This window comes from Lepus europaeus, chromosome 5, assembly GCF_033115175.1.
Source record: "Lepus europaeus isolate LE1 chromosome 5, mLepTim1.pri, whole genome shotgun sequence".
NCBI classification, from domain to species: Eukaryota; Metazoa; Chordata; class Mammalia; order Lagomorpha; family Leporidae; genus Lepus; species Lepus europaeus.
In genome coordinates, this window is record NC_084831.1 from 107,401,266 (window position 1) to 107,426,082 (window position 24,817).

The 24,817-nt window shown below is 38.3% G+C and overlaps 1 protein-coding gene across 4 annotated transcripts in view; it reads left to right on the top strand.

Annotated features, from left to right (window-relative positions):
- The window catches only part of MAGI3 (membrane associated guanylate kinase, WW and PDZ domain containing 3), a 321,415-nt gene that overhangs the window by 54,618 nt on the left and 241,980 nt on the right, over positions 1 to 24,817 (top strand). The window lies entirely within an intron of this gene.

A 24,817-nucleotide genomic window follows, 5' to 3' on the forward strand; every position in this document is an offset into this window, starting at 1 on the left:
AAATGCCATCCATTGCATGAGTGCCATGCAATGCCAGCATCCCGTATGGGCGCCTGTTTGAGTCCTGGCTGCTCTGCTTCTGATCCAGCTCCCTGCTAATGGCCTGGGAAAGCAGCAGGGGATGGCCCAAGTCCGTGGACCCCTGTACCCATTGGGGAGACCCAGAGGAAGCTCCAGGGTTTCACTTGGCCCAGCCCTGGACATTGCAGCCATTTGGTGAGTGAACCAAAAGATGGAAGATCTCTCCCTCTCTGTCTCTGCTCTCTGTCTCTTTAACTCTGACTTTCAAATAGATAAATAAATCTTTTAAAAAGGGTTGGATTTGTGTACATTGCGTTTAACAATCAGGCATATGTGTGTAAGTATTTCTAAAGCAAATCAAAATTTGCAAAATAAAATTTTATTTTTTAAATATGTAAACTTTAGTAAAGTGAAATTTTGCTACACTGGAATTTATTAACAGAAAATCAGTGGTTAAATACTGCAGTATTTGTTTATGTAGTGGTGTGCTCTTGCTGTGTGTGTCTCTGTGTGTGATACTCCCCCTCTTTTATGTGCTTCCCCTGCTTTTATGATTCTTTTTCCACACTGACTTGCCCTTCATTCTCTTAATGATGTCTTTTGAGAACAGAAGTTCTTAAGTTTAAGTGTAGTCCAATTGATCAAGTTTTAAAAATGATTTAATAATTTTCATATTTGTTTAGAAATCTTTGCCTAGTCCAAGGTAATAAAGATACTTTGTTTTCTTCTAACAGCTTTATTGTTTTGACTTTCACATTTAAAGAATCCATCTAGAATTGATTTTTATTTATTATGTGAGGGCTCAAGATTCATTTTTCCCCAGTTCACTCAACTCCATTTATTAAAAAGACCATCCTTGGGTATTGGGTAAAGCTGCTGCCTGGGATGCCAGCATTCCATAGGGGTGCTAGTTTGAGACCTGGGTACTCCACTTCCTATCCAGCTCCCTGATAATATGCTTGGGAAAGCAGCAGAAGATGGCCCAAGTCCTTAGGCCCCTGCATCCATGTGGGAGACTTAAAAGAAGCTTGGAATCTGAGCCCCATCTATTGCAGCCATTTGGGTAGTGAACCAGTGGGTAGAAGAACCCCCACCTCCCCCACCGTGTGTGTGTATCTCTTCCTCTCTCTGTATAACTCTGACTTTCAAATAAGTAAATGAATAAATCTTAAAAAAAATAGGCCGGCGCCGTGGCTCAATAGGCTAATCCTCCGCCTAGCGGCGCTGGCACACTGGGTTCTAGTCCCAGTCGAGGTGCCGGATTCTGTCCTGGTTGCCCCTCTTCCAGGCCAGCTCTCTGCTGTGGCCCGGGAGTGCAGTGGAGGATGGCCCAAGCGCTTGGGCCCTGCACCCCATGGGAGACCAGGAGAAGCACCTGGCTCCTGCCTTCAGATCAGCACGGTGTGCAGACCGCGGCGGCCATTGGAGGGTGAACCAATGGCAAAGGAAGACCTTTCTCTCTGTCTCTCTCTCTCTCGCTGTCCACTCTGCCTGTCAAAATAAATAAATAAATAAAAGACCATCCTTTACTCCCTACTCTTGCAATATTCCCTTTCTTACAAATCGTGTGTAAATGCGTGGTCCTCTTTCAGGACTCACGATATGAGGACTGTCCAATAGAAATATAACACAAGCCACAAATGTAAGCCTTGTAGGTAACTTCAGATCTTCTAATAGCCATATTTTTAGAAAATAAAAAGAAATATAAGGAAATTTGATGTTTTATTTAACTCAAAATATCAAAGTACTGTCTTAGCATGTAATATTAAATTACTAATGAGATATTTTACCTTCTTTTATACTATGTCTTTGAGATTGGGCATGTATTTTACATTTGTAGCAGATTTCAATTCATTCTGAACATTTTAATCAGAAATACTTTATCTGTATTTAGATATCAAAAATTCACAACTGAAAAAGTAGCTAGATTCACATACTTAAAAGACTCTCCAACCCATATTTAGGTTTTGCAATAATTAGTGGGTGTTTAGCCTAAGCAGTTAAGGTATCTGCCTCTGTATCAGTGTACCTGAGTTTGATTCCCAGCTCAGGCTCCTGACTCCAGCTTCCTGCCAGTGCTGATCATAAGAAGCAGGGTGATGGCTCTAGTAATTGGGTTCCTGCCACCCACATGGGAGACCTAGATTGCGTTGCAGTTGCTAGTTCCTGGCCATTATAGGCATTTGGGAAGTGAACCAACAGATTGTGGTGCTCCTCTCTGCATTTCAAATAAATGACTTTTTTTGGGGGGTGGGGAGGGGCTTTCCTATAATTGAATCAATGATCAGTTCTTGAACTTAATTAAAATTTAAAAAATAAAAATTCGCTTCCTGAATTGTAGTAGAGGAATTTCAGATTCTCAGTAGCTACGTGTGTCAGATGGCTACTCTAATCAGAGTGGCTCTATTTTAATCTTTTCTGTTGGGTTGTTCTTGTTCTCTTTTCTCTCTTTGTGCCACTAACACACTTTCCTAATTACCATAGCTTTATGATAAATCTTTAAAAATTATTTATTTATTTGAAAGGCAGAGTGACAGAGAAAGGGAAAGACAAAGAGAGAGATCTTCTATCTGCTTGTTCACTCCCTAAATACCTTCAACAGTCAGGGCTGGACCAGGCTGAAGATAGGAGCCTGGAACTCCATCCAGGTCTCTCACATGGGTGGCAGGAACCCAAATACTTGAGCCACCACCTGCTACCTCCGTGGGTGTGTATTAGTAGGAAGGTGGAATTGGAGGTAGAGCTGGAACTTGAACCCAGGCACTCCACAATGGGATGCGGACATCCCAATTGGTTTCCTAACTACTATGCCAAACATCTGCACCTATTTCTAGTATTTATAACAGGGCTTGGCACTACGTAAATATTCAAATATTTGAATAAATAAATAGAGGTATTCATGGAAGAACATGGAACCCTTGTAGTTCACAAGTGAGATCCTATATTAACTGTAAACTGAGATTATTTGGTTGAAATGGCCAAGTAACATGTAAAGTAATATGTGACATTTGGCTTTGTGAAATTTCTTTAGAATATGAAAAGAGGTGTTTAGGGCTAAAATTATAATAGAATTACTGTGTGATTGGTATAACTCATAATGTATGATATTTGACTAGAAAGTAAATTGCACTGATTTAGTAGAACTATCTCATTTTTTTCAACAGTTCCCAAATTGTATTCACACTAGTCCCTTTATCTGTTTAATTATTTTAATACAAACATTGCTACATTTAAATATTGTTGATTTCATCACCATTAAATTCTTGTTTGAAAGGAATTTTCCTATGGAATAAACTATCCTAAAGTAACTTCTGCAATACGTCCTTAAAGTGAAAAAAATGTCTGGAAACTTAAAATGGTTTATGGCATTAGGTCGAGCAGTGAAGGAAGGATTCATTGAGTTTGCTTTTCTGACAGTATGGCTGATTGAATCTTTCATGTATAAAACATGTAAAGCATGCTTGATTAAAAATAGAAGCTTCACAACAAAAAAGTTATTTTAAATGAAGGAGTAGAAGGAGCAAGCAGATCAGGGAAGTGAGATGGCTTTGAAGCCTCTGACTACCAGAGGACATATACAAACTTACATGACCTGGAACTTTAGAGGGTAGAACTGCTGTGGGCTTCCAGGATTGGGAAGCCAGACTGAAAATCACTTTAGGGAAAGGGTGAGCAAGTATTAAGGGCAAAAAACACCCACTTACTCCACAGAAGCAGGCCTTGTGGCCTTGGCTTTGAGTTAAAGGTTAAGGGGGAAAACACTCCTCTGAGAATTTATGACCACTCATTTTTCCCTCATCTATATTTGGGGTTTAGTTAACATTGTTTGCATTATCTGATAAAGCCTAAACCAAGAATTACAATTAACATGGATCTGGGTATTGAATGTTCTGAGTGCCTGACAGAACTAAAGTCAGACTCTACTTGGGACAAAATATTTTCAATCAAGCTGCAGAAAATTTCCAGAGTTATTTTAAAATAGGTGTCCATAATCAGAAACTACTGTCATTAGAAGCCACCATGAGAGTCAACAGGTACAATTTATGAAAGGACCAAGGCCACAAAGCTGCAATTAATGGAGTATGAATATAGAATATGAAATGAGTGCTTTAATATTTAAAGGAAAAAGTTGAAAACATGAGTAAGGAAAAAGTACTTATCAAAGTTTTGAAAATTAACCAAAATAGGAGAGTTCCAAGATGGTGGAGTAGGGAGGGAGTTTACTGCTCTATTCCAGGAGAAGATAATAAAAAAAAAAAAAAAAGTGGAAAGTACAGTCTCAGGGAAGAGTTAGGGGGAAAACAGCAGAGGAAGCTATGCAAATCAGAAGGACATGATGGACCTATGTGGAGGGTGTGGACGCCCACAGCTCAGGACTCCATCAGCCAAGAGCCCACCCAACAGCATTGGGAAGTGAGGTGAGACTAGACAAGCCCAAGCCACTGGCACTAAAGATGCAGAAAAAGCCTAGAGGGAACCCGGCTTGGAGCCCCGTGGGGGATAGTGTACCTGCTAACTAGAGGAGAAAAAAAAGAGGGACACATTTCTCTCTCCCTGACCACTTTACAATGATGCCCTTTAACAAGCTAATAGAGTAGGCACCATTTTGGATGAATGTAACAGCTGTGCCAGCTTGTGTCTGTACGCAGCAACCAGCTGAGTGGAGACTCCTGACTCCCGGGGTGGGGTGGAGGGACCTAATAGGGGGCTGAGAGCTCATGACTGTGGGAGACTACTGTGCCAGGACTGTGAAAAAAACTGAGGGTGTGTGTGAGGACTCACTGTGTGGCTGGAACTTTGGGCAGTCACTGTGAGAGACTCCACACACTCAGTGAATGTTGGTTACCTAGTGAGGGACATTACTGGGGAAATTAAACTTACACTGAGGACTGCACAGATGCTTTGTGTGGTCCTTGGAGCAGAGCAAATGAATATAACCACTGGGGCTTGCACTCAGGCACTGGTCTCCTTTGAGGAGAGGAGCTCAGTTCAGCAGAATAAACTTCCCTTCTGATTACAAAAAAAAAAAAAAAAAAAAAAAAGAGAGAGAGAGAGAGAGAGAGATTTACCATGCCAAATTTGAGTGTGTCACCTTAGACATGCCCTTCACCCTGGAGAGTGGAACAGAGGTCCCTGGCCATACCCACTACAAGCCTCTAGATATTCACTGAAAGCAGAAACTCCACAGAGGCATAGTACAAAGATAAAAGCCACCACAGCGAAAAAACAAAGAAATCAATGAGTATCTCCACAAATGCCAAAAAATAAATGCACCAATTCAAGAAACAAGAATAAGGAAGACAACATTATGCTCCCAAAAGAACACAACACTTCAGTACTAGATTGTGAAGGTGATGAGATAGAAAAAAATGCAAGAAATGGAATTCAAAAAATTGATATTAAGATTACATAGATGTAATCAGAAGCAAATGTATAAACTACTGAAGTCCATACAGGACATGAAATTTCTCCTATGAAATTGAGATCTTAAGAGAAATCAAAATGAAATGAAGAATTCAATAGAACAAATAAAAAAAATATAGTAGAAAGCCTTAACCGCAGAATTGGTGAAGCAGAAGAAAAAAATATTGAATTTAGAAGACAAAGCACAGGAAATTATTCAGTCAAACCAAAAACAAGAAGAGGAAATTAGAAAAACTAAAAAACACTGTTGAGAATCTACAGGATACTATCAAATGATCCAACATATGAGTTTCTAGGAGTTCCTGAAGGCATGAAAAGAGAGAAAGGATTAGAAGGCCTTTTGAGTGAAATAATAACAGAAAACTTCCCTAACTTGGAGAAAGAAAGGGACATTGAAGTAAAGGAAGCACATTGAACAACCACTACGTTCTCCCTGATCTGTGAGGACTGATAGAGCACCTAAAATGAAATCTGTAGAAATGAAATTGACACTTCAAGAAAGGATGACTTGAGCTCCCCTTCTTTTGACTGTTGATGTACAATTTCATTTTCTTTTTTTTCTTCATACTATTTGTTGAACTCTTTACTTAACATAGAGTTAATCATATGTGTATAAAGTCAATTGAAAGTAGATCTCAGTAAAAAAATAAGAGTGGGAATAAGACAGGGAAGAGGAAGTTTGTAACTGTAAAGCTGTATAGTTCTGCATACATTCCTACAGACTTCTAAGGATACAGTTTAAAAACATGTCATGGGGCTCCAAAATCCCATTAAACTTGGTAAAAATGCCATCTTAATCACTAAACTAATCATATTAAGTGTTAAAGTGAACATATAGATAGGATTAAGTGTTAAAGAGATCATATAAATAGGGTCAAGTGTCTGGTAATAAAAATAGAATTAAAAAAGAGTGTCCAACATGGGAAGCAGTCCACACAGCAGACTCATAGAATGACAAATGCTTTAAGTGACACTCTGACCTCAGAATCAGACCTTAAGGCTTCCTGGTCTGGCTGAAAAGCCCATGAGAGCATTTTAGGCATGGAAAGTCAAGACATTGTGGCAAAAAATGTTCTACATGAAGATTTTCTGTGGTTGAGACCCCAGTTGAAAGAGGTGGTCATCAAACAAGGATGTACTTTTTCTAAAGGGAGAACTTCCACTTTGCTTATGGCCTTGTCTAAATACTGACAAAAGGTTAAACAGCAGATTACATGTGGTAGAATAGGAAAATTATCAGAAGATTTTGTAATTATTATACAGAAAGTACAAAAGCAGAGGCATAGGCATGGAAATTTTGATAAAAAGATAGGTTGTGAGTACAGTTGAAATGATAATACTGGAAAATGGGAAGGAGGCAATATATTTTTAATTATTTATTTGAAAAGCAGAGAGAGAGACAGACAGACAGTGAGAGATTATCCATTCCAGAGTTTACTCTCCAAATGCCTGAATCCCATGTCAGAGTGCATGGATTCAGATCTCAACTCTGCTTTGGATTTCTGCATTCCTGCTGATGCAGTGGCTTAACTTTGGTGCCTAGCATCTGCCCCTGCGCAGGAGGCAATATTTGAAGTGATTAATGGCTGAGAGATTTCCAGGTGAAAGATTGAATTCTTCATATTTTGAAAGCCCAACAAATAAAGATAAAGAATTTCACACCCTGGCACATGGCCTTACTGTAGTAAAATGTGGGACAAAATCAGAGATCTTAAAACAGAAACCTAAAGACAATGAAATAGTCAAAGTGCTAAGAGAAAATAATGGCCAGCTAGTTGTATTTTTAGTGAAATAGTCCTTCAAACATAAGGGGAAAGTAAAGATATTTTTAAGATAAATAAAAAGAGAATTTAGCAATGTATGCCACTCCCCTTCCTCCAGATAACTTTGAAGTATTTATTTTTGGTCAGAGGAGGACAGATTTGAGTTAAGAAGTATAACTAAAAATAGCTATGTATGAGGATTAAATCTAAGTAAACGCTGATGATATAAAATAAAAACAGTGTTTAATTTTTGAAGTTAAAAAAACCAGTAACATCAGGGTAATACTAAAATACTGGGCTATAATTCAGTTTATGTGGAGTGGAGATAACTAGATTTAAAACCTCTTAGGGCATTTGTATTATTTGGGGAGAAGCCAAAAGATAGGATTTTGATGAATAGGAATGTTAAACATTAAAGCTTAACATCACAAGAATGATAATGGTGGATAGCTTTCAAATGAGGAGAGGAAAAAATATGAAATGACACAAAAGTACTTTATTCAATGAGCATGAAGGAGAAAGAAACCAGAAAATGTTGGGAGAAAAGCACAGGATGAAATGGTAGAAATAAATCCAAGCAATCATAGTAAGCATTAATGGATTGTATTGTTAAGTTAAAAGACACAGGTCAGACTGCAAAGGTAAAGCATAGAAAGAAGAAGGTTGAAAGTAAACAATGGAGAAAAAAGGCAAATACTATTTTTTAAAAGATTATTTATTTATTTATTTGAAAAGCAGAGCATTAGAGAGAGGGACAAAGACAGTGAAAGAGGGAGATTTTCCATCCCCTGGTTTACTCCCTAGATGGCCTCAACAGAAGAGCCAAAGCTAGGAATCAGGGTCTTCCGCATGGGTGGCAGGATCCAAGTGCTTGGGCCATCTGTGCTGCCTTCCCAGGCACATTAGCAGGAAGCTGATTCAGAAACGTAGCAACTGTCAATAGACCCAGCACTCTGATATGGGATGCTGGCATTGCAAGCATAACTTAACCTGCTAAGACCAATGCTGGCTGACAAAAATATTTCTTGTGTAGTGATGTTAGTCAGAGCATATATGATGTATGGCAAAATATTAGCTTCTGAGTACTATATAATGATAAAGGTTTAATTTTACTGAAAAACCATGTAATTCTTCTTAGTTTGTAAGTGATTTTAATAACCTGAATTGAAACTATAAATAAAAACTGAACAAAACATTTTTTGACAAATCCATCATTGTAAATGTCATATTTATAATTTAAATTAAAAATTATAAGTACAGATAGGAAACTGAATATAGATTATGTAATTATATCAGTCCTTTACAGATGTATTTGTAAATTCATACAATTCCATGCAAAATTCCAATAGTTTCTAAAAGTGAAATTTGAAAATTATTTTAAAATTTGCAAATACTAGTTATCCTGTGTACTTGAAGAACAAATTGGAGGTGGAGGCTTGGTCTATACTATGTAGTATAATAGTTACTGATGTCAACAATTGATAATTTGACAGTATGGTATCAGGACAGAGAGAGAGAATTAGACCAGTGTAACAGAATAGAGAGGTACAGAAAGACCTTTATGGAAACTTAATATTTGTCAGAATGGCATTATACATCTGTAGGAAAATAATAAGTTATTTGTTATATATTACTGGAACAGTTATATGGGAAAAATGAATTAAAATTTCTACTTTATACCCGGTATAAAAATCAGTTTCAGCCATATCAAAAGCTAAAAATGGATAACCTTTTTATAGTTATTATCATTAAATACTTGACCTTGTTCTAGCACTTTACATATATTTACTCCTTTAATTATGTCAGCTGTCTGCATTTTTCACATGAGGGAGCTGAGGCAAACAGAGAAATCCAGTATTTGCCCAGGGTCACAGTGGCAGAGCCCTGTTTGAACTCAGGCAATTTGGATCCAGTGTTGGTGTTGTTAACTACTGTGCTGGGCAAAGCTCAAAAGTTTTTTGATATAGGGATATGTCTTTATGACTTAAACTAGAAAAGCATTTTTTGTGTATAAGCAAAAGACATTATGTTTATCATAAACAGGAGAAATCAATAAGTTTGAATAACTAAAAGTTAAGAACTTGTGTTTAACAAAAGGTGCCATAGAGACTGGCATAGTGGTGTGGCTTGTTAAGCTGCTTCTTGCAGTGCTGGCATCCACTATGAGCACCATTTTGAGTCCCAGCTGTTCCACTTCTGGTACAGCTCTCTGCTAATGTGCTTGGGAAAATAGTTGAAGGTGATCAAGGTCTTTGGGCTGCTGCACCCATGTGGGAGATCCTGATGGAGTTCCAGGCTCCTGGTTGCAGCCATCTGGGGCATGAATCAGTGAATAAAGACCTCTCTGTCACACTTCCATCCCCACCCCCACTCTGTAAGTTTGCCTTTCAAATAAATAAGTAAATATTTTTTTAAAAAGTGCCATAAAGAAAAGTTAGAAATTGAGAGAAAATATATATAATACTTGTAATAAGACAGAATTATAACCAAAAGTATAAAGAGTTGCTACTGTATCAATAAGGTATGAATTTCTGTTGATTCGTATCCTTTTTCACAGTTGTATCAGATTACTTTAAAATTCTTCTGATCTTGACTGGCGTTGGCATCGCAGGTTAACCTCTGCATCCCTTGTTGGAATACTGGTTTGAGTCTTTGCTACTACACCTCTGGTTCAGCTACACCTCTGGTTCAGCTTCCTGCTCATGAGCTTGGGAGGGCAGCAGAAGATGGTCTAGGTACTTGGACCCCAGCCACCTATGTGGGAGACCTGGATGGAATTCCTGGCTCCTGGCTTTGGCCTGGTTCACCCAGTCCTTACTGTCTATAGCCATTTGGTAAGTGAACCAGCAGATGGAGGATCTCACTCTTGCTCTGTCTTTCCCTCTTCTCTTTCAAATAAATAAATTTAAAAAAAAATTCATCTGATATTAGTTATCAAAAATGTTATACTCATATTAATGATTTTAATTGCAGTTCTTGATTTTTAATGTGTTATAATGTCTTTTATGTTAATGGCCAGTGGTGATTTTTCTTCAATAAAGACCCTTAGGAGTTAGGACATAGGGCTGACTAGTTGACAATATAGGGTGCTGATGAGCAGGTGATATGATTGTACCCTCAGGCAATCTTGGGTCTATAAATTTTGCCAGAGAAACAAAGGTGATCAGATCTGCTTCTCTGGCTGATATTTTATTTCTAGGAGATTTTTCATTTGTCCATCTTAATTTAGAGCTGTACTTCTGCCTGAATCATTAAATTGAATGTTGTGAATTTGCTAATACCGTTCATAACATTCAAAAGGATTAACATTTGGTTTATTCTCTTTAAATCCACAGCTTTTAGGAAATAACCTAAAACTTCAGGATTTACTTTGCAGAAATGATTTCCTTCTAATGTATGCTCTTTCAAAGGAATTCAGAATCCTGTTACATAAGAGGCTATACAACTTTAATCCCATGCATTGATATTTAGTGACCAGTAAAAATTTTTTTTAAATATCCCTAATTTTAAAAGTAATATCTACTTATGTAAAACAATTTTGAAAATATAAACATTAGCTGATACTAAATCATTTAGAGAACTGTGAATTAATCCTTGTAGTATATCCTTTCGCCATCTTTTTTTTTTTTTTGTCTTTAAGTACATAGTTGAGAATAAAGTTCCCACTTTAAAAGAAGAGCTTTAACTTATGCCAAATAAAGGACCCCACAAGTAATCAAAATTATTTAGAAATTTAGGCACATAGAAATTGACTGAAAATTTGTGGCCCACCTTTAATAACTATTTCCTGGGTATGAGTTATTTTTTAAAGTTTGACTATTTAAAATCCTTTTGAGAAATGAAATGAAAGTGTGTGGCAGCCATCAGTTTATTGCCTGTCAGCTCCAAATCCACCTTTCATTGCTCCAGTTTGTGATACTGGAGCTCTGTCCTGGAATGTCATTCCCTTGCCCTCAGGCACAGTGTTTAGATTTTGTCAGGAGAGGGTGCTGGGGAGATACTGCAGCTTTCTTTCCTGGACCTGACATGCTATCCATCTTGCATTTTGGCTCTCAGCCTGCAGATGGGGGGAGAGGGAAGCAGTGAAGCCCACCCTCTGGTGAGCTATAGCATCAGTTTCATGGGCAGTTTCCTGGAGACTGTTGTTGGTAACACTGTAGATGGATAATTTCTTGCTTGCCAGTCAAAACTGTAGCACTTCTGCCATGTGGAGAGCTAAAACTACACCCTTTCCAAAGAGGTTTGAATTCAGCTGGTGGTGGAGAGGAGGACTGTGCTATGTATGTATCATATGATATTTATTGTTATGCCCAGTCCCTTTCCACTAGATGCTGTTAGTACACCCTACTTTACCCTGTACGACGATAAGAAAAAAATCACCAGGACTTGCCACATGGTCTAACGAGGACAAAAATCACATTAGTTGAGAACTGCAGGTATAGTGAAACACTGCCATCCTCAATATTTTCTTCTTTGAATTTTGGAGATAATAGCTTCTCTTGGTTTTCTTCCTTTTTACTTACTGCTTCTTTTCATTCTGCTGTGCTGGTTCCTCTCTCCTGTCTGGTTAATGTCCATGCCTCTTTCCAAGTAATTATTAAGATATCTTCACTCAGAGCTCTCATATATATCTCAACCTTAACATCCCAAGAATGAATTCCTGATCTCTCTCTTTCTCCACATCCTCCGTTTGCAGATGTCCTTATTTCATCTGCTGCCTGTTCCTGTTATCTAAGCCAGAAACTTTGCAGTAATCTCTGATTTGCTTATCTTAGAGTTCACATGCAATCCATCATGAAGTCCTGTTTTTTTCTCCTTTTACAGTTTATTCAGAATCTGATCTTTCAACACTGCTGTCACCATCAACTCTTGCTTAATGCAGTAGTGTCTTAACTGGTCTCCCAGTTTCTGCCCTGGTGTCCTTAATCTTCTCAGAACAACACCCTCAGTGATCCTTTAAAAATGTTAAATCACGTTATTTCTCTCTCTCTCTCTCTCTCTCTCTCTCTCTCTCGATTTACTTTATTTATTTGAAAGACAGAGTTACAGAGAGAGGTAGAGCCAGAGAGAGAGAGACAGGTCTTCCATCCACTGGTTTACTCCCCAAATGACTGCAATGACCAGAGCTGAGCTGATCCAAAGCCAGGAGCCAGGAGCTTCTTCCAGGTCTCCCACACGGGTGCAGGAGCCCAAAGACTTGAGCAATCTTCTACTGCTGTTCCAGGCTATAGCAGAGAGCTGAATTGGAAGTGGAGCAACTGGGTCTTGAACCGGTGGTCATATAGGATGCAGGCCGGGGCTTTAATCCACTGCATCACAGTGCTGGCCCCATGTTATTTCTCTCTTTATAGTTCTGCAGTGGCTCCTGTATTTCACTCAGATCAAGACCAAAGTACTATTCAATTGCATATTTCCCCTTCATTATCTTGCTGCTCTGTCATTCTTTTTTTTTTTTTTTTTTTTTTGACAGAGTGGACAGTGAGAGAGACAGAGAGAAAGGTCTTCCTTTTGGCGTTGGTTCACCCTCCAATGGCCGTCATGGCTGGTGCGCTGCGGCCTGCGCACCGCGCTGATCCGAAGGCAAGAGCCAGGTGCTTATCGGTCTCCCATGGAGTGTAGGACCCAAGCACTTGGGCCATCCTCCACTGCACTCCCATGCCATAGCAGAGAGCTGGACTGGAAGAGGGGCAACTGGGAAAGAATCTGGCGCCCCGACCGGGACTAGAACCTGGTGTGCCGGCACCGCAGGCGGAGGATTAGCCTGTTGAGCTGCGGCGCCAGCCCTGTCATTCTTTTTTTAAAATTTATTTTACTTATTTGAAAGAGTTACACAGCGAGAGGGAGAAAAACAGAGGGAGAGAGCTGGTTCACTCCCCTAGATGGCTGCGATGGCAAGGGCTGGGTCAGACCAAAGCCAGGAGCTTCATCCTGGTCTCCCACGTGGATGGCAGGGGTCTAAACACTGAGGCCACCTTCCATTGCTGTTCCCAAGCCATTAGCAGAGAACTGGATCCAGTGGAGCAATCGGGACAGGACCCAGTGCCCACTTGGGATGCTAGTATCACAAGCATCAGCTTTACCCATTATGCCAGCTCCTATTCCCTCTTTCTTGAACTTTCTCCTTACTTCCTTTTATCTGTCTAATTGGTCTTCTGTTTCTTTCATAAATACACTTCCTCTCCAGATGCTCTTATAAATCTGTGTCAAAGTCCTTGGCCTGCCTTCTCCTTTTTATTTTCTTCATTTTTGGTGAATTTAATCATACCAGGCTAAACTGGCACTTCTGTGTTGATTGTTCTCAATTGCATTATGTATATTTCTAAAAGAAGTCTTCCTGCACATTTTCATCTCTATTAAATATGAACTCCATGAAAGAAGAAAAGGGTTTCCTGGTCATCTGCTATATATTTTCAGGAACAAATCATGGTTCCTGGTATATTTGTCAATATAATGAAGGAATAAATCTAAAAGCTGTTCTTATTCTGCTTTTTGGATATTATCAGCTAAATTTAGCCCTTTTATCAATACATAATATTTGGTATGTCCCAAACAATTCAGGGTGTTCTCTCAATAAACTTATTTTTGTTCATTTCTCCTTATCTTTTCAGTAAAGGGTAACCTTGTCAAAAATCTAGATGTTTTCTTGAATTTCTCCCACTATTCTTTTACCAAGCTAATAATTGACCAAATCCTGCTGATTCTTTTTTCCCCAGTAGCTTTATTGAAGTATGATTTACATACTATAAACTTCACTTGTTTGACTTGTACAATTCAACGAATTTTATATTTACATTATTGTACAGCTGTCACTACAATCTAATTTAGTATTTCCATCATTTTGAAATGACACATTGTCACTCCTCATTCTAAGCCCAGCCCTGGGCAACTACTGATATATTGTTTTGGTCTCTATATAGTTGCCGTCTTTGAACATGTCATATAAATTGAGTTATGCAGTATGCATTCTATCTGGATTTTTTTCACTAAGCATACTAATTTTGAAGTTCATCCATGCTGTGACATGTGTCAGTACTTTGGTCCTTTTGTTGCTGAGTAGTATTCATTGTATAAATATATTCATATCACATTTTTCTAATCCATTCACCAACTAATGGGTGTTAGTGATGTTTCCAGTTAAAATCTTCATATACAGAGCTTCTTGTAGACTTATGTTTTAAGTTCTCTTTGGTAGATACCCAGGAGTAGAATTTATGGATCTTGTGTTAAATCTATGTTTAATTAATTATTTTGAAGGAAGAATTACAGAGAGAGATAGAGGAAGAGAGACACAGAGAGATCTTCCATGCAGAGATCTTCCCCAAATGGCCGCAGTGACTGGGGCTGGGACAGGCCAAAGCCAGGAGCCAGGAGCTTCTTCTGGCTTTGTTACTCCTGGATTGAAGTGGAGTGGCCAGGACTTGGACTTGGGCCCATATGGGATGTTGGTGCTGCAGGACATAGCTGTGCCACCATTCTGGCCTCTATGTTTAATTTTTGAAAGAAAATGACAGACTATTTTCCAGAGTGGTTGTACTATTTTACATTCCCTCCTGCAGTGCATGAAGGTTATAGTTTCTCTATCATTTTATATTGTCTTTGATTATAGACATTCTAGTGCATGAGAAATAGTATTTTTCTTTCTTTTTTTTTTTTTTTTGTTTTTTGTTTTTTGTTTTTTAATTTGACAGGCAGAGTTAGAGAGAGAGAGAGAGAGAAAGGTCTTCCTTCCTTTGGTTCACCCCCAAATGGCCACTATGGCCGGTGCGCTGCGCCAATCTGAAGCCAGGAGCCAGGCGCTTCCTCCTGGTCTCCCATGCAGGTGCAGGGGCCCAAGCACCTGGGCCATCTTCCACTGCCTTCCTGGGCCACAGCAGAGAGCTGGATTGGAAGAGGAGCAACCGGGACTAGAACCCAGCGTCCATATGGGATGCCGGCGCCGCACACGGAGGATTAACCAAGTGAGCCACAGTGCCGGCCTCTCTTAATGTGTCCTTTACACTGATTGCTTCACTTTACTTTACTTGCCTGGTCCTTTGGACCCTTGAGTTTTCAAACACTCACATTATGTATGTTCCGGCTGTTATCATTCCTGCTAAATAATATTTTATTCACAACAGATTTAGTGAGAGCCAATAAAATGACAGTGCTGATGTAGGCACTGAAGATGCTATATCCATAAGCTTTTGATGACTAAGTCACCACCCCAAAAAGTAGTGAGAATAACAATCATGTATTCAGTTGATGATTCTGTAAGTGGACAGTTTGTACTACATTCAGTGGGTACTTCTTTTGATTTTAGCTGGGCTCATTTATGCATTTGAGGTCAAGAAGAGAATTCTGCTTTTGTGGTTGGTTGGCTGTCCTTTAGGACAGGTGTTGGCAGTCTGTGGCCCTGTTATGACTTCAAGAACATTATTGATACTTTGAAAAGTTGTAATCAAAACCTAAAGAAGAATGTACCATAAAAATAATATATAGTCTTCAAAACTTAAATCTTTATCTGGTGTTTTATAGAAAAAGTTTGCTGATCCCTGTTACAGTCGAATGGAAGCTGACCAGGCTAAATCTCTCTTATTATCCAATAGTCTACACTGGGGTTTTTACATGCATCAACAGGATTCCGAGAGAGGTGAAACATGCAAGACTTTTGAGGCTTAGCCTTTGGTCTGGCACAGGATTGCTTCTGTTGCATCCTGAAGTCCTGAAGTCCAGCTGAAATTCAAGGGATGCAAAAGAGGACTTCATTTTTTTCTTTTTCTTTCTTTCTTTTCTTTTCTTTTTCTTTTTTAGTAAGAGGAGCTGTAAAATCACATTTGAAGAGGTGAGGATATATAAAAAGGAAACAAATTGTGACCATTTTTGCAGTATACCACAGGTAGTGGAAAAACTTGCAGAACATCTCTGCCATTGTGGAATGTGCATCCTTGTAGTAGCAGTATATTCTCATGTTTATTATATCCCAAAATAATACCTTTTAATTAGGCCATACTTTCCCAGTTCTATATCCCTGAATATCCTTTGATTCTTTGACAATCTCTTGTGCACTCTCTGTGCTTTATAACATACTGTGTTATACCACTAGTAATGCTGAATTGTGATGAGTAATTTTTTATCTCCTGAGTAAGGTGTTCAAGACAAGGATCAGTGTCTTGTTTATCTGTTTCCACTCAACAGATATATATATGTACTGTGTGTTAGACACTATACTGAGTGCTAAAAATAAACATATCAAGGAGGATTGTTGTACTCATGAAAATACATAAGTAGTATTTTTAATAATACTGCTTTTTAAAAAGAGTAAGATTAGATTTTGTTTTTGTATTTTGGTCTCAAACCATTTCTTTTTAAAATTTTTACTTATTTTCATTTTTATTTGAAAGGCAGAGAGAGAGAGAGAGAGAGAGAGGGAAAGAGAGACAGAGGGGTCTTTCATCTACTGGTAGACTTTCTAAATCCCTTCCAAATCTGAAACTGGTACCCAGATCTCAATCTAACTCTCCCATGTGGGTGGCAGGGACCCGAGTCCTAATGCACATCTAATGCCTCCCAGGATGTGCATTAGCAGGAAGCTGGGTCAGTAGCAGAGTAGTCCCAGGACTCAAACCAGGCACTCCAACATGGGTGTTGGGTGTCTGAAGTGGGACCCAACTTCTGTGCCAAATGCCCACCCTAATCCCAAACCATTTTTTATCTATGAGTCTTGTGTTCTATCCTTGCAAAGCTTTCTGTGATATATCATTTTTGATTTTTATAGTTACATCTTTGGTTATATAATACGTGTTTTGTAAACTAAGCATTCTAAGGCTTTATATTGAAATTCATATGCTATTCTGCTTAGTAGTTCTTTCTTTTCTTGGTTATTCAGGTTTTTTTTCCCCATGGGTATTCTGTCTCCAAGACTCTATGTTACATATTTTAGAACTGGAGTTTTAAGTTCTAAATTCTTTTTCCTCAAGGGAAATTAGTTTTTTGCTGTTTTCTATTGTGTCAAATACATGGTGAACACTTAATAAGCATTTTTCATAGTAATAGCCTCTTTGTTTTTTCTGTTTGTTTCATTGAATTTTATCCAAGATGATTATTCCTGACTGACCTTTAGGTGGCTCAATGAATTCTTTTTTTTAAAACAATTGTTATTATTTTCTTAATGTTTATTTTAAATTTATTTTCATCTACTTGAAAAGCAGAGTAGCACAGAGAGAGACAGAAAGAGATCTTCCATCCATGGGTTCACTCCTCAGTTGTCCCAGACAGCCAGGGATAAGCCAGGTTGAAACCAGGAGCCGGGAACTCCGTGTGGGTTTCCCACGTGGTTGGCAGGGGCCTAAGTTCTTGAGCCATCATCTGTTGCCTCCCAGGATGCATTAACAGAAAGTTGGATCAGAACTGGGGGAGCCAGGACTTGAGCCAGCACTTTGATGATATGGGATGTGGATGTCACAAATGACAGCTTAGCTTTCTGAGCCACAGTGTCCTCCCTTCAATGAATTCTTGATCCTCAGTATTAATAACTGTTGTTCATTATAATGAATTGATAACTATTTCCTCTCTTCCCACTCTAGTTTGCTCTTAAAAATATTAAGATATAAATTTGAAAGTGCCTATTTTACTATTGCTAACCTACCTGAAATATTTTAAATATGCTATAAATTGATGCCTACAAAAGTGGAGCTAAGAGCAATTTAGGAAAGTGATTTATTACTTTAAAAGAATTAATACTATGTTTTTTCTGACTGTGTGACTATAAAGTCACAGCATTGGTTTATTTATATGTTCATTCTTGGTGCAGGCATTCATTTAGTAAGCATTTTTTTCTGTATTAATGTGTGGCAGATGCTGCTGTTACAAAGAATAATTAACTGACATGTGGAGGGATGCCTTTATTTTTTATGTTTAAATCTCTATTTAAGACTTGTAATATTACAGAAAGCAAGAATATAAACATTTTTCTAAGTCTAATGGAAAAGGGGAGAGCAAAGAAGACTGGCAAGGTTTTAAACTTTTCTGGCATCCCATTTGGCCAGTTCTGAAAAACATAGGAAATGATGTTCTGATCTTTTTGGTTGAAAACTTGAGGCTATAGATCTTTCATAAATGAAGGATTTTTTTGGAGATGCTAGAAGCATCTTCTTATTATTGGGAATCTTAAAATTGCTGTGTTTAATTTGTGAGGATTGAATTTAGTGCTTAATAACAATACTATTGGAAAGCATATATCCAAAAAAATACATGGATCTTATGAAACTTATGTCATATGAATGATTTAATAGTATCTGAGCAATCCAAAATGATATAAAATTAAAATAATATACAATTTGATTGAAGATTTAAAGAGGTTATATTTTGATCACAGAAAAGGGCTAAATACCAATCATTCTCATTAACCTGTTAATGGTTCCAGTGTGTGGTATAAGAAACATATAAATGAAATAATAAGTTGCCTTCTATATTATATTTTTTAATGTGTAGAGGACCATAGTAAGACATGAAAATATTAGTGAGATTAAAATAGATTTCCCTATTTTCTAAGAATGTTGAAGAAGGTACATAGTAACTCACATTCACAAGACTTGGTAATATTTATTCTGTGTTTCTATTTAAGCAAGACTAATAAATTAACCTGTCGATCAGCAAAGAGGTTTTAAAGTATTTAAAAATCAAAATCTAGGGCCGGAGCTGCGGCTCACTCAGCTAATCCTCTGCCTGTGGCGCTGGCACCCCAAGTTCTAGTCCCGGTTGGGGCGCCAGACTCTGTCCTGGTTGCTCCTCTTCCAGTCCAGTTCTCTGCTGTGGCCCGGGAAGGCAGTGGAAGATGGCCCAAGTGCTTGGGCTCTGCACCCGCATGGGAGACCAGGAGGAAGCACCTGGCTCCTGGCTTCGGATCGGCGTAGCTCTGGCTGTAGCAGCCATTTGGGAAGTGAACCAACGGAAAGAAGACCTTTCTGTCTCTCTCTCACTTTCTAACTCTATCAAATAAATAAAAGATGTGTATCTGTTTATAAAATTGTTTGAACATGACAATGATAGAGAAAATGTTGGGGCGTGTGTTATGGCACAGTGAGTTAAGCCACCACTTGCTACATCTTCATCCCATATTGGAGTGCCTAGAATAGGGTCCCTCCTCTTCTTTTGGTCTAGCTTCCTGCTAACATGGCTGGGAGGCAGCTTATAACATACTTGGGTTCCTCCTACCCGTGAGGAAGACTCAAATGGAGTTACTGGTTCTTGGCTTTGGTCTTGCCCAGCCCTGGCTATTGTGGACATTTGGGGAGTAAATCAGTGGATAAATGATCTCTCAATCTCTTCCATTCTCTTGTCACTCTGCCTTTCAAATAAATAAATAAGTAAATAGATAGTAAAATTTTGAAGTAGAGAAGATGTCAAATACAAATAATGTCAATATTGTACCCTGTAGTTTTAGAATGTTTTAAAGTGAATTATTTAAAAGTATAATCTTGGAGTTTTAAAAATCTTCTTTTATTTTGATTGTCCTTCCCAATCCCATGTTTAGCCTAGTTTTTGTATCCTGTTATTTAGTATTAATATTGTTTAGGGGTGGGCATTGTGGCATAGCAGGTTAAGTCACTACTTGGGATGCTCTCATCCCATAACAGAGTGTCAGTTCCAGTCTTGGCTGGAAGACACTCTTGGAGTCCCAGGCTCCTGGCTTTGTAGGCATTTGAGGACTGAACCATCACATGGAAGATTGCTGTCTGTTTCTGTATCTTCTCTCTCTCTCTCTCTCTCTCTCTCTCTCTCTCTCTTAGCTCTGTCTTTTGAATAGATGAAAAACATTTAATATTAGTATTGTTTAAATTTTGATGTTATGTTATAGTCTTTTGCCCTTTTGCCTAAAGCAGGCTTAGAACTAAAGTTATCCTTATCCATTGATCTATTGATGTTTCATACGAACAACAAAGTTGGAATTAAAACAAGTACATATTGTTGTCTTAAACTGATTACTACTTTAATCATGTGGAACTAATTAAGTGTTTTTATTTTTCTAGATCCTTATGTTCATCCTTTTTCTTTCTTGTCTATCTCATTAGCTTGTCATTAATTTGTTTTTCAGTTGTTTTCCTTGTAGGTAATAGAAAGGGAAAGAAAGTAGAACATAAATAAGGATTACTTAATGGTTTTTCATTCACTTATTTATTATTTAACTATGTTGCCACTGGCAGAAGTATTTTTCAGTTACCTTTGTGTATATTGAATAACACATTAAAATTTTAAAGTCTTTATTTAGTTACTCTTTCAGTCCAAAAGAATGTGAAATTATTTTTATTTTTCTTACATGTTAGAGCACTATATTTATAGTTCAGAAGCTCAGAGGCTAGTCTTATTTCTTCTGTTTGTATTATTGACTATTTGTTTACAATCCTTCAATATACCTCTGTGATCCTCACTGGCAATCATTTTTTAAAAAATTTTATTTAAGTTATACAAATTTCATGTATTTCATATATACAGATTTAGGAGCATAGTGATACTTCCCACCCACACTCCAACCAGGTACAGAATGTTCCTTCTGTACCTAATTTGCTTAAAGCATTCATCCTGAATTGGTGTTGTATTTTATCAAATGCTTTCTCTGCATTTATTGAGATAGCCATACGATTTTTGTTCTTCAGTTTGTTAATATCATGTAACGTTTATTGATTTACAAATGTTGAACCATCCCTGCATACCAGGGATAAATCCCACCTTGTCTGGGTTAGTTATCTTTCTGTGTTGTTGGACTTGATTATCTAATATTTTGTTGAGGACTTTTGCATGTATGTTCATCAGGGATATTGGTCTATAGTTTTCTTTCTCTGTTGTATCTTTTTCTGGTTAGGAATTAAGGTGATGCAGGCTTTATAGAAGGAGTTTGGGAAGCTTCCCTCATTTTCAGTTATTTTCAATAGCTCTAGAAAAAGTTCTTTAAATGTCTGGTATAATCCCACACTGAAGCCATCTAATCCTGGGATTTTCTTTATTAGGAAGGTCTTTATTACTGATTCAGTATCAGTTTGGGTTACTGATCTGTTTAGGTTTCCTGTCTTCATGACTCAATTTTGGTAGATTGTATGTGTCTAGGAAGTCTATCCATTTCTTATAGGTTTCCCTATTTGTTGGCAGACATCTCTTCCTAGTAATTCCTGATTATGATTTTTATTTCTGTGGTGTTTGTTACATCTACTTTTTTGTCTCTGATTTTATTTACTTGGGTCTTTTCCCTCTTTTTTTTTTTTTTTTTTTTTTGGTTTGTTTTGGTTAGTTGGGCCAATGGTATATTACTTTTGTTTATTTTTTCAAAAAACCATCTCTTTGTTTCACTAATCTTTTCTATTGTTTCAATTTTATTTATTCTCTAATTTTAGTTATTTCCTTCCTCCTACTGATTTTGTATTTGGTTTGTTGTTCTTTTCCTAGGTCCTTGAGATTTATTAATAGCTCATTTACTTGATACCTTTCCAAATTTTTCATGTAGGCACCAATTGCTATAAACTTACCTCTTAACACTGCTTTTGCTGTGTTCTGTAAGTTTTGTTATGATGTATTGTTTTCTTCATTCATTTCCAGAAATTTGTTTTTCTTCTGTGACCCACTGTTCATAGCAACTGGCTGAGACAGGATGCCATCTTCTTGGCAGTTTTGGTGACAGTGGCAGGGAGAGGGCAGCATTTGGCTTGTGGCTCTTGTGTATGTGTATGATCCAGAGATTCTAGTAGGGGGAAGATCCACAGTCCCTACTGACTTTGAGCCCAGCTGGGAGGATTGCCAGCGGCCTGGGCACCCACGTAAGACTGTGAGGTGCTTATGGCCTCCCAACATACCCCAGGCTCTGGGACTCAAGCTGTCTACATGGAACTGGCTTGAGGAAACATCTGCCTCTCTGTGTACTGGACAGGCTGGCTGGGTGGAGAGGAACCTCTGCACTGAATGACTCTGGGAGCCTTGTGTGCTGAACTGTGGGGTCTCAGTGGCTGCATGAGAAGATACAAGGTGTAGTTGTGTCTCTGGGCAATCACTGGGTCAGGCTCCACATGCTTGTAGCTCCGTAGTTGCCTTGGGTGGGTCATTTCATCAGGAACCATGCTCAGAGTAAGGACTGCACAGATCATTTGTATGGTTCATATGGCAGTGTGGATGAGTGTTGACCTCACTAGGGATTAACACCTGGGCATTGCTCAGTTTTGAGGAGAGGAGGTGATGGGGTGATCACACCAACAAAGGTGACCATTCCCCTCCCTCTGTTAACAAGAGGAGATCTGCCATGACCAGCTTGCTTGTTAGCATGGATAATTTCCCCACACTGGAACACTGACCAGAGCTTCCTGGCCACACCCAGCACAAACCTCTTGGTATTCACTGAAAGTGCAGACATTTCACTAAGCCTCAGAGGAATACTTCAAAGATAAAAGCCATCAGAGGAAAAAACCAACAAGTAAATCCACAAATACCTAAAAATAGACGCAGAAATTCAAGAAACAAGAATAAGGAAGACATCATGACCCCCACAAAGGAATACAACATTTCAATATTAGAAAGTGAAGATGAAGAGATTGATGAAAGGCCAGAAATGGACTTCAAAAGATTAATCATTGGATTACTCAAAAGCAATCAGAAGCAAATCCATGAACTAAAAGACATACATGACATGACTGAAAATTTTTCTCATGAAATTGAGACTTTTAAAGAGAAATCAAAATGAAATATTAAAAATGAAGAATTCAGCTGGCACTGTGGCGTAGTAGGTAAAGCCACTGCCTGCAGTGCTGGCATCCCATATGGGCGTTGGTTTGAGTCCCAGCTGCTCCAGTTCCGATCCAGCGCTCTGCTGTGGTCTGGGAAAGCAGTAGAAGATGGTCCAAGTCCTTGGGACCCTACACCTGTGTGGAATACTCAGAAGAAGCTCCTGGCTTCAGATCAGCGCAGCTCCAGCTGTTAAGACCATTTGGGGAGTAAACCAGCAGATAGAAGACCCCCACCACCACCACCTCTGTCTCTGCTTCTCTGTAACTCTGCCTTTCAAATAAATAAATAAATCTTTGGGAAAAAAATGAAGAATTCAATAGATCAAATAAAACATGCAATGGAAAGACAGACTTAGTGAGGCAGAAGGAAGACTCTCTGAGCCAGAACAAATCTATGGAAATCTTTCAATCAGACCCAAAAATAAATAAACAAATAAACAAACAAAAAACCCCAAGAAATTAGAAAACTTAACAGTGAAGTTGGTGATCTATGGAGTACTATCAAACAACCCAACATATGTGTCTTATGAATTCCTGAAGCAGTGAAAGAGAGAATGGACCAAAAGTCCTATTTAGTGAAATAATTATAGGAAACTTTATCAATTTGGAGAAAGGGACATCCAAAATATACAGAAAGCACTTAGAACTCCTAATAGACATTACCAGAAAAAAAATTCACCATGACGCATTGTAGTCAAAATTTCAGCCATAAAATATAAGACAATAGATTCTTAAATGTGTGAGAAATGCCAGATTACTTTCAGGGAATCTCCAGTTAGACTCACAGCCGACTTCAGAAACTACAGGCTAGGATAGAATGGCAAGATACAGTCCAAATCTTAAGAGAGAAAAAACTGTCAACCCAGAATACTGTACCCTGCAAAGCTCTCTTTATTAATGAAGGTGAAATAAAGGCCTTCTATAACAAACAAATTAAAAGAATTTGTCACTACTTGTCCAGTCTTACAAAAGATGCTTAAGGATGTGCTACACATAGAAACACAGAAACGTGGTCATCATTATGAAAGAAGATGAAAACAGAAAATCTCCCAGTAAAAGTACAAAGGAAAGAATAGGAATATTTATGGAAAAATGGCATGGGGGCCGGCACTGTGGCTTAGTGGGTAAAGCCACTGCCTGCAGTGCCGGCATTCCATATGAGTGCCAGTTATAGTCCCGGCTGCCCCACTTCTGATCCAGCTCTCTGCTATGGCCTGGGAAAGCATTGGAAGATGGCCCAAGTCCTTGGGCCCCAGCACTCACATGGGAGACCTGGAAGAAGTTCCTGGTTCCTGGCTTTGGAACCATGCATCTCTGGCCATTGTGGCCATCTGGGGATGGAAGACCTCTCTCTCTCTCTGCCACTGCCTCTCTGTAACTCCACCTTTCAAATAAAATAAATCTTTTTTAAAAAATGGCAGGGCCAAATTGTTACTTATCAATATCACCTTGAATGTAAATAGCCTCAACTCTCCAGTTAAAAGATACAGATTATTTGAATGGATTTAAAAACAAGACCCGTCTATTTGCTGCCTACAAGAAACACATATTACCAACAAAGATACATGCAGACTAAAAGTGAAAGGATGGAAAAAGATATTTCATGCTAATTGAAAGCAAATAAGGGCAGGTGTAGCCATCCTAATATCAGACAAAATAGACTTTAACACAAAAACTGTTAAAGAAGGGTACTGTATAATGATTAAGGGATCAATTCAACAGGAAGAAGTGACTATAATAAATATACATGCACCCAGGGTACCTGACTATTTAAAAGAAATGTTAATGGGTCTAAAGGGAGACATAGATTCCAAACAGTAGTAATGGGGGACTTCAACACCACACTTTTATCAATGGACATATCAACTA